The 9,672-nt window shown below is 43.6% G+C and overlaps 1 non-coding gene across 1 annotated transcript; it reads right to left on the reverse strand.

Moving 5' to 3' along the window:
* Nucleotides 1-1,774: 1,774 nt before the first annotated feature.
* trnaf-gaa (transfer RNA phenylalanine (anticodon GAA)) lies at nt 1,775-1,847 on the reverse strand. The gene has a single exon. It is a non-coding gene; the product is annotated as a tRNA-Phe (tRNA).
* Nucleotides 1,848-9,672: the final 7,825 nt, after the last annotated feature.

Consider the following 9,672-nt stretch of genomic DNA (forward strand, 5'->3'; position numbering starts at 1 on the left):
CAAAGACACATTGTACAGCGAGCTCGCCACTGGTATCAGACCCACCGGCCGTCCATGTCTCCGTTATAAAGACGTCTGCAAACGCGACATGAAATCGTGTGACATTGATCACAAGGCGTGGGAGTCAGTTGCCAGCATTCGCCAGAGCTGGCGGGCAGCCATAAAGACAGGGCTAAATTGTGGCGAGTCGAAGAGACTTAGTAGTTGGCAGGAAAAAAGACAGAGGCGCAAGGGGAGAGCCAACTGTGCAACAGCCCCAACAAACAAATTTCTCTGCAGCACCTGTGGAAGAGCCTGTCACTCCAGAATTGGCCTTCATAGCCACTCCAGGCGCTGCTTCACAAACCACTGACCACCTCCAGGCGCGTAACCATTGTCTCTCGAGATAAGGAGGCCCAAAAGAAAGAATATCATCCTCACTGTTTGCCGCTCCTCCAAGTTTGGTGTCATCGGCATATTTGTGGATTCTACTCTGTATTCCAAGATCCAAGTCACTTACCTTGAGCAAAAAAAGCACTGACCCTTGGGGAACACCACTGTCGACTATCCTCCAGTCTGACAAAGAACCATTTAATAAGACTCGCTGTTTTCTGTCCTTAAACCAATTTTCTATCCAATTGGACACTGACCCTCCTATACCATGAACCTCAATTTTGTTAACCGCCCTTTTATGTGGTACCTTGTCAAACGCTTCCTTAAAATCCATATAAACAACATCCACTGCATTCCCTTCATCAAGCTGCTCTGTTAGTTCATCAAAAAATGCAGTTAGATTCGTCAAGCATGAACTCCCATTTATAAATCCATGCTCACTCTCCTTAATTAACTCAAACCTCTCCAAGTGACTGTTGATTTTTTACCCTGATTATTCTTTCTAAAACCTTACCCACCGCTGCTGTTAATCTTACTAGCCTGTAGTTACCCAGACTGTCCTTACACCCTTTCTTGAATAAGGGTGTCGCATTTGCCACTGTTTAATCCTCTGGCACCTCCCCCGTATCCAGGGAAGATTGGAAGATTATAGCAAGCCCTTCCGTTATCTGCATCCACAATTCCTTTCACAACCTGGGATGTGAGCCATCCGGACCAGGTGATTTATCTTACCTAAGCACAGCCAGCCTTTTTAGTACCTCCCTCTCCTAATTTGTACTCTCTCCATTGCCTCTACTCTCTTCACTTCGACTGATATTTTGTCAAATTCCACTTCCTTAGTGATCACTGATGCAAAGTACTCATTAAGTAGATTAACATTGCCCTGCACCTCGAAGCTTATATTATCCTTTTTGTCCCTTATAGGCCCGACTCAACCTCTTACTACCCACTTATCATTTACATGCTGCTCGAAGATTTTGGGTTCCCTTTCATGTTGACTGCCAGTCTATTCTCATAGAAATAGAGAATAAGCAAGTATAGAAGATATAAGTGTTTACCATCCTTGATGAGGTGGAACTTTTTTATGTTGTGGGTGGTAATCACTTGGCCCACGAGTGTGGTGGAAGCAGAGACAATCAATGATTTGAAAAGGAAATTGGATGGATACTTGAAGGAAAGAAACTTGCAGGAGGAAAGGGATCGAGCTGGTGAGTGGAACTGACTAGATTGCTCCGGGGCGAGCCAGCATGGACGTGATAGGCCATACGACCACCTTCTGTGCTGTAAATGACTCTGTGTTGTTTCTCAAATTCAATCCACTGGTGCTTGGTAAATAATTTCAAAGTAAATTGTGCAACTGGAAAATCAGAACCAAGGCAAGGGACGCATAAGGAAGCAAAATTGCTGAAACCCGGGATTGAACCAGGGACCTTTAGATTTTCAGTCTCACACTCTCCCAACTGAGCTATTTCAGCCCTACATTAACAGTGGCTTGGTGTCCTTGTTTTGGAAGAAAATACATACATTCAAGTTTTCCAAAAAATTAAAGAACACAACATGTGAGTAATATTCCCCATTGCTTTCTCAGTACTGATGGATTGTGAAGCGGGAGACAGCCAGAAGTCCCAGTGATCCACACTGACCCTGAGCTGAGAATGAAATGAGATAAAATTCAATCTTTCATAGTGAGATGCTGCTGAGAGGTAAGAGTCCTGAATCAAAGCGAGATTTGCTCATTTCAAACACTCCCTGTACTCTCTGCTCATGAAGCCTTAAAAAAGGGAAAAGCAGAATGGCACTCAAACTCACAACCCTGCCATTAAAAGTCTCATATTCGACTGGCAGAACTGTCACTTCTACTCGGTGTCTTTTTGGATGGATGCAACTCCAACGCAGGGGTGGCATTCAAATCCTCCCATGGGTCCACATGTCAGACTGAGTTCCATGTTGTAGACTCAAGCAAAGGAAATCTGCTCACTTCCAAAACTATCAGCGAATTGAAGCTGATTACAATCAACATCATCAGAGGTCAGAACTACCTGGTGAAAGAAGACACTCTGAAGAAGGATCCACAATTATACAAAGGCATCGACAAAGTGAAAAACAAGAAAATCGATGAGTCAATGCAAGCCAAACAACAGAAACACTGAAGAATTCCATTCCATTCCAGTCCAGAACCCAGTTCCTGTTGTTTTTGGAGTCAGGTCTCAATTACTGCAACAACTTTATATTCCCAGTTGGTTGTCTGTACATTTAGTTAATTACAATTTTGTCGACAAGCTCTTTGAATCCAGTTGTCTGGTCCTCAAGCCAGCTCCGTTTGGAAGTCAATTCCACTTTCTGGAAGGCTGAAACCAATAGATAACCTTAATCTAAAAATGCCAGCAGACCTGGAATCGTCAGGAACTTGAACCCGGGATCTCTCGCATGTTAATTAATCATACTCCCGAAGCGAGAATCATACCCCTAGACCAACGAGTCACTGACAGGTCAGGTTTTGTTAGCTGCTGTGGAATTTCACTGGAACCCCCCCCCCCCCCGCCCCCGTCAATCATCCATTTTGTTTCAGATCAAAGCAACATCCTGCAAATGCTGAAATAAAAACAGAAAGTGCTGGAAATGTTCAGCAGCCCTCGCAGCATCTGTGCTGTGAGAAACACAGTTAACGTTTCAGGGCACTCATCTTTTGTTTCAGCCATCCTTTCAGACTGCTTCTGTCCATTCAATCTCACTTTCTATTCTATCCACATTCTAACCATAACGTTACTACATTTTCATGAATTCCTCATTTCTTTTATAAATGACAATTTTGTATTTCTGGCCTTTGCTTCAGACACCACCACAAGTGGAATCATGTCTCCATCTGCCCAATAAAACCACTTCGCTGTATCCTCACATTGCAATATTTCTTTCACCCTGACAGACTGTGGAGTTTCTGCTGCTTGATTGCAGTTCTTGCTTCCCGCCAGTAGATGTCACCTCACTCCAATACAGTGAAGTTTACAAATCTGAGAGAGACACAACAGGAAATAATTGTTCACATTATAGTGAATGTGTGGGATTTAGAAATACTAGGAGTGGAGACGAGTTATTATTGCACTCTGCTATTACATCTTTTATAATGGACTCCAGCATTTTCCCCACGACTGATGTCAGGCTAACCGGTATATAATTCGCTGTTTTCTTTCTGCCTCTTTTTTTAAATAATGGAGTTACATTAACTACCGTCCAATCCATTGGAACTGTTCCAGAGTCTATAGAATTTTGAAAAAAGACCAGAAATGCATCTGCTATTTCAAGGGCCACTTCCTTAAGTACTCTGGGATGTAGATTATCAGGCCCTGGGGATTTATCGGCCTTCAATCCCATCAATTTCCCAAACATTCCCTATTAATACTGATTTCATACAGTTCCTCCTTCTCACTAGACCCTATGTTCCCTAACATTTCTGGGAGATAATTTGTATCCTCTTTTGTGAAGACAGATCCAAAGTATGTATTTAATTGGTCTGCCATTTCTTTGTTCCCCATTATAAATTCCCCCGTTTCTGACTGTAAGGGGCCCACATTTGTCTTCACTCATCTTTTTCTCTACACATATCTATAGAATCTTTTACAGTCAGTTTTTATGTTCTCTGCTAGCTTACTCTCATACTCTATTTCCCCCTTCTTAATCAATCCTTTTGTCCTCCTCTGCTAAATTCCAAACTGCTCATAATCTTCAGGTTTGCTGCTTGTTCTGACCATTTTATATCTCTCCTCCTTGGATCTAATACTTTCCTTAATTTCTTTTGTAAGCCACAGTTGAGCCACCCTTCCTGTTTTACTTTTGCACAGACAGGAATGAACAATTGTTGTAATTCATCCATGCGCTCTTTAAATGCTAGCCATTGCCTATCCACTGTCAACCCTTTAAGTAACGTTCCCCAATCTATCATAGCCAACTCCCGCCTCATACCTTCATAGTTTCCTTTGTTTAGATTCAGGACCCGAGTCTCGGAATCAACTCTCTCACTCTCCATCTTAATGAAGAATTTTATCATATTATGGGCGCACTTCCCCAAGGGACCCCACACAACAAGATTGTTAACTAATCCTTTCTCATTACACAATACCCAGTCCAGGATGGCCTGTTCTCTAGAGGTGTTATACACCTCTATCAATTCTCCACTCAATCACCTTTGATATGGGCAGAATAATCCTAGCTTTTCCAACCTAACCTTGTAACTAAAATCCCCCATCCCTGGATCAATTCTGGTAAATCACCTCTGCGTCCTCTCAAGGACCCTCACATTCTTTCGAAAGTCTGCTGAGCCGAACTGGAAGCAACACTCCAATTGGGGCCTTCCCAGAGTTTTATAATGGTTCAGCATAACTTCCCTGCTTTTGTACTCAATGCCTCTATTTATAAAGCCCAAGATCCCAAATGCTTTGCTAACCACTCTCGCAAGATGTCTTGCCACCTTCAAAGATTGATGCACATGAACCCCAAGTCCCTCTATTCCAGCACACTCTTTAGAACTGTGCCATTAAGTATATATATTATGGAAAGCTGAAGGAGCAACAGGGTGGTGGTGATAGGAGATTTTAATTTTCCCAACATTGACTGGGATTCACTTAGTGTTCGAGGTCTAGATGGAGCAGAATTTGTCGGTAGCATCCAGGAGGGTTTTCTCGAGCAGTATGTAAATAGTCCAACTCGGGAAGGGGCCATACTGGACCTGGTGTTGGGGAATGAGCCTGGCCAGGTGGTTGATGTTTCAGTGGTGGACTACTTTGGGTATAGTGATCACAATTCCGTAAGTTTTAGAATACTCATGGACAAAGACGAGAGTGGTCCTAAAGGAAGAGTGCTAAATTGGGGGAAGGCCAACTGTACCAAAATTCGGCAGGAGCTGGGGAATGTAGATTGGGAGCAGCTGTTTGAAGGTAAATCCACATTTGATATGTGGGAGGCTTTTAAAGAGAGTTTGATTAGCGTGCAGGAGAGACATGTTCCTGTGAAAATGAGGGGTAGAAATGGCAAGATTAGGGAACCATGGATGACAGGTGAAATTGTGAAACTAGCTAAGAGGAAAAAGGAAGCATACATAAGGTCTAGGCGGCTGAAGAAAGACGAAGCTTTGAAAGAATATCGGGATTGTAGGCGCAATCTGAAATGAAGAATTAAGAGGGCTAAAAGGGGTCATGGAATATCTTTAGCAAACAGGGTTAAGGAAAATCCCAAAGCCTTTCATTCATATATAAGGAGCAGGAGGGTAACGAGAGAAAGGATTGGCCCGCTCAAGGACAAAGGAGGAAAGTTCTGCGTGGAGTCAGAGAAAATGGGTGAGATTCTAAATGAGTACTTTGCATCGGTATTCACCGAGGAGAGGGACATGAGGGATGTTGAGGTTAGGGCCAGATGTTTGATTACTCTAGGTCAAGTCGGCATAAGGAGGGAGGAAGTGTTGGGTATTCAAAAAGGCATTAAGGTGGACAAGTCCCCAGGTCCGGATGGGATCTATCCCAGGTTACTGAGGGAAGCGAGAGAGCAAATAGTTGGGGCCTTAACAGATATCTTTGCAACAACCTTAAACACGGGTGAGGTCCCGGAGGACTGGAGAATTGCTAATGTTGCCCCCTTGTTTAAGAAGGGTAGCAGGGATAATCCAGGTAATTATAGACCGGTGAGCCTGACGTAAGTGGTAGGGAAGCTGCTGGAGAAGATACTGAGGGATAGGATCTATTCCCATCTGGAAGAAAATGGGCTTATCAGTGATAGGCAACATGCTTTTGTGCAGGGAAGCTCATGTCTTACCAACTTAATAGAATTCTTTGAGGAAGTGACAAAGTCGATTGATGAGGGAAGGGCTGTAGATGTCGTATACATGGACTTCAGTAAGGCGTTTGATAAGGTTCCCCATGGTAGGCTGATGGAGAAAGTGAAGGCGCATGGGGTCCAAGGTGTACTAGCTAGATGGATAAAGAACTGGCTGGGCAACAGGAGACAGAGGGTAGCAGTGGAAGGGAGTGTCTCAAAATAGAGACGTGTGACCAGTGGTGTTCCACAGGGATCCGTGCTGGGACCACTGTTGTTTGTGATATACATAAATGATTCAGAGGAAAGTATAGGTGGTCTGATTAGCAAGTTTGCAGCCGACACTAAGAATGGTGGAGTAGCAGATAGTGAAGGGGACTGTCAGAGAATACAGCAGAATATAGATAGACTGGAGAGTTGGGCAGAGAAATGGCAGATGGAGTTCAATCAGGGCAAATGCGAGGTGATGCATTTTGGAAGATCCAATTCAAGAGTGAACTATGCAGTAAATGGAAAAGTCCTGGGGAAAATTGATGCACAGAGAGATTTGAGTGTTCAGGTCCATTGTTCCCTGAAGGTGGCAACGCAGGTCAATAGAGTGGTCAAGAAGGCATACGGCATGCTTTCCTTCATCGGACGGGGTATTGAGTACAAGAGTTGGCAGGTCATGTTGCAGTTGAATGGGACTTTGGTTCGGCCACATTTGGAATACTGCGTGCAGTTCTGGTCGCCACATTACCAAAAGGATGTGCATGCTTTGGAGAGGGTGCAGTGGAGGTTCACCAGGATGTTGCCTGGTATGGAGGGCGCTAGCTATGAAGAGAGGTTGAGTAGATTAGGATTATTTTCATTAGAAAGACGGAGGTTGAGGGGGGACCTGATTGAGGTGTACAAAATCATGAGAAGTATAGACAGGGTGGATAGCAAGAAGCTTTTTCCCAGAGTGGGGGATTCAATTACAAGGGGACGCGAGTTCAAAGTGAAAGGGGAAAAGTTTAGGGGGGATATGCGTGGAAAGTTCTTTATGCAGAGGGTGGTGGGTGCATGGAACGCATTGCCAGCGGAGGTGGTAGACGCGGGCACAATAGCGTCTTTCAAGATGTATCTAGACAGATACATGAATGGGCAGGAAGTAAAGAGATACAGACCCTTAGAAAATAGGCGACAGGTTTAGATAGAGGATTTGGATCGGCGTAGGCTTGGAGGGCCGAAGGGCCTGTTCCTGTGCTGTAATTTTCTTTGTTCTTTGTTCTTTGCCTCTCCCTATTCCTTCTGACAACATACATCACATCACACTTGTCACTATTAAATTCCATCTGCCACCTGTCTGCCCGTTCTGCTAGCCTATCACTGTCCTGTTGCAGGCAGTTCATGTCATCCTCACTGTTTGCCACTCCTCCAAGTTTGGTGACATCGGCATATTTTGAGATTCTACTCTGTATTCCAAGATCCAAGTCACTTACCTTGAGCAAAAAAAGCAGTGGTTCGAGCACTGACCCTTGGGGAACACCACTGTCGACTATCCTCCAGTCTGACAAAGAACCATTTAATAAGACTCGCTGTTTTCTGTCCTTAAACCAATTTTCTATCCAATTGGACACTGACCCTCCTATACCACGAACCTCAATTTTGTTAACCGCCCTTTTATGTGGTACCTTGTCAAACGCTTCCTTAAAATCCATATAAACAACATCCACTGCATTCCCTTCATCAACCTTCTCTGTTAGTTCATCAAAAAATGCAGTGAGATTAGTCAAGCATGAACTCCCATTTATAAATCCATGCTCACTCTCCTTAATTAACTCAAACCTCTCCAAGTGACTGTTGAATTTTTACCCTGATTATTCTTTCTAAAACCTTACCCACCACTGCTGTTAATCTAACTAGCCTGTAGTTACCCAGACTGTCGTTACACCCTTTCTTGAATGAGGGCATCGCATTTGCCACTGTTTAATCCTCTGGCACCTCCCCGTATCCAGGGAAGATTGGAAGATTATAGCAAGCCCTTCCGTTATCTGCATCCGCATTTCCTTTCGCAACCTGGGATGTAAGCCATCCGGACCAGGTGATTTATCTACCCTAAGCACAGCCAGCCTTTTTAGTACCTCCCTCTCCTAATTTGTACTCTCTCCATTGCCTCCACTCTCTTCACTTCTACTGATATTTTGTCAAATTCCACTTCCAAAGTGATCACTGATACAAAGTACTCATTAAGTAGATTAACATTGCCCTGCACCTCTAAGCTTATATTATCCTTTTTGTCTCTAATGGGCCCTACTCAACCTCTTACTACCCACTTATCATTTACATGCTGCTCGAAGATTTTTGGGTTCCCTTTCATGTTGACTGCCAGTCTATTCTCATAGAAATAGAGAATAAGCTAAATATAGAAGATGTAAGTATTTCCCATCCTTGATGAGGTGGAACTTTCTTTTGTTGTGGGTGGTAATGACTTGGCCCACGAGTGTGGTGGAAGCAGAGACAATCAATGATTTGAAAAGGAAATTGGATGGATACTAGAAGGAAATAAACTTGCAGGAGGAAAGGGATCGAGCTGGTGAGTGGAACTGACTCGGTTGCTCCGGGGAGAGCCAGCATGGACGTGATAGGCCAAACGACCACCTTCTGTGCTGTAAATGACTCTGTGTTGTTTCTCAAATTCAATCCACTGGTGCTTGGTAAATAATTTCAAAGTAAATTGTGCAACTGGAAAATCAGAACCAAGGCAAGGGACGCATAAGGAAGCAAAATTGCTGAAAGCCGGGATTGAATCAGGGACCTTTAGATCTTCAGTCCAACGCTCTCCCAACTGAGCTATTTTACATTATTCTACATTAACAGCACCTTGCTGTCCTTGTTTTGGAAGAAAATACATACATTCAAGTTTTCCAAAAAATTAAAGAACACAACATGAGAGTAATATTCCCCATTGCTTTCTCAGTACTGATGGATTGTGAAGCGGGAGACAGCCAGAAGTGCCACTGAGCCGCACAGACCCCGAGCTGAGAATGAAATGAGATAAAATTCAATCTTTCATAGTGAGTTGCTGCTGAGAGGTAAGAGTCCTGAATCAAAGCGAGACTTGCTCATTTCAAACACTCCCTGTACTCTCTGCTCATGAAGCCTTAAAAAAGGGAAAAACAGAATGGCACTCAAACTCACAACCCTGCCATTAAAAGTCTCATGTTCGACTGACAGAACTGTCACTTCTACTCGGTCTCTTATTGGATGGATGCAACTCCAACGCAGGGGTGGCATTCAAATCCTCCCATGGGTCCACATGTCAGACTGAGTTCCATGTTGTAGACTCAAGCAAAGGAAATCTGCTCAGTTCCAGAACTATCAGCGAATTGAAGCTGATTACGATCAACATCATCAGAGGTCAGAACTACCTGGTGAAAGAAGACACCCTGAAGAAGGATCCAAAATTATTCAAAGGCATCGACAAAGTGAAAAACAAGAAAAACAAGAAAATCAATAAGCAAGATGCTGGAGAGAGTT

The sequence above is a fragment of the Heterodontus francisci genome, unplaced genomic scaffold, assembly GCF_036365525.1.
Source record: "Heterodontus francisci isolate sHetFra1 unplaced genomic scaffold, sHetFra1.hap1 HAP1_SCAFFOLD_121, whole genome shotgun sequence".
NCBI classification, from domain to species: domain Eukaryota; kingdom Metazoa; phylum Chordata; class Chondrichthyes; order Heterodontiformes; family Heterodontidae; genus Heterodontus; species Heterodontus francisci.